Source organism: Myotis brandtii, unplaced genomic scaffold (genome assembly GCF_000412655.1).
Source record: "Myotis brandtii unplaced genomic scaffold, ASM41265v1 scaffold439, whole genome shotgun sequence".
NCBI lineage: Eukaryota > Metazoa > Chordata > Mammalia > Chiroptera > Vespertilionidae > Myotis > Myotis brandtii.
In genome coordinates this window covers 788,491-789,776 of record NW_005366783.1, presented here as the reverse complement: position 1 = coordinate 789,776, position 1,286 = coordinate 788,491, and the positions used below count along the sequence as shown (strand labels likewise).

The 1,286-nt window shown below is 52.9% G+C and overlaps 1 protein-coding gene across 1 annotated transcript in view; it reads right to left on the bottom strand.

Annotated features, from left to right (window-relative positions):
- TBC1D2B (TBC1 domain family, member 2B) overlaps positions 1 to 1,286 on the bottom strand; it is a 23,247-nt gene that overhangs the window by 12,314 nt on the left and 9,647 nt on the right. The gene's annotated exons all lie outside the window — the stretch shown is intronic.

Below are 1,286 nucleotides of genomic sequence, written 5' to 3'. Positions count from 1 at the left end.
CCGAGTCCCGCGGAGTCCGGCCGGACGCTTCCTGACAAGGCCGCGCCCCGTGGCCACGCGAAGGGATTACACTCTGGCCCGATTGCTCAACCTCTGCCTGGAGGCGATGAAGAAACGGGCCCCCACGGAGACGCACGACCAAGCGGCTCTTGGGAAAACCAAGTTCAGTTTCCAAAATCTCTTTTCTAAAGCCCAGAGGCTCACCTCTGTGTTCATGTAACTGTTTCCCATCTCGGGCCCTTTGAGGACCAAGGAAAACAGAGACACAGGCCCGGGGAGCATGGGGGGAGGCGGGGTGTCTCCAGGGCCCCCAGCACCCTGGGGACACGGGGTCCCCTCCCCCAGGGCACCCCATGAAGCCAGATGGCAGGTTCCCAGGGCAGGACTCAGCTGTCCTAGGGACCCTTCTCTAACTTGCCCTCAGTCAAAAAGATACAAAAAAACCCTCCAAATGTATGTGAATGTTGTAAACACACATCTTATTTTTTTAAGTACATTTTTATTGATTTCAGAGAGGAAGGGAGAGGGAGAGAGAAATAGAAACGTCCATGATGAGAAGGAATCATGGATCGGCTGCCTCCTGCACGCCCCACACTGGGGATTGAGCCTGTAACCTGGGCCTGTGCCCTGACCGGGAATCGAACCCAGGACCCTTCGGTCCGCAGGCCGACGCTCTATCCACTGAGATTGGTATTTAAGGATAACGAGGGACCCAAACACATTTTAGTGCAGACGGAGTCACATATGTATTTGAGATATAAAAGGAGACACAGGGAGTCAGCGCTATACAGATCTCATTCACATAAAGCAGTGATTCCCAAAGTGGGTGCTACCGCCCCCTGGTAGGCGCTGCAGAGATCCAGGGGGGCGGTGATGGCCACAGGTGCATTTGGGGGCGATGAGAAACTATTAAAATTTAAAAAAAATTAATTTCCAGGGGCTGAGTAATATTTTTTCTGGAAAGGGGGCGGTAGGCCAAATAAGTTTGGGAACCACTGACATAAAGTTAGGAGACAGGAAAGACGAACCTGTGCTGTGTGTGCGGGGCTGTGGCCTCCTGGTTTGAAAGGCCGAGGGAGGCAGACATCGAAGGGACAATGGGGAAATGAGATAATGTTCAAGAGTTACTATAATTGTCCTCAAGTATAACAATGAAGCTGTAATTAACATTTTTTTTAGGAGTCCAGCCGGCGTGGCTCAGTGGTTGAGCGTCGACCTATGAACCAGGAGGTCAGGGTTCGATTCCCGGTCAGGGCACAGGCCCGGGTTGCGGGTTCGATCCCCAG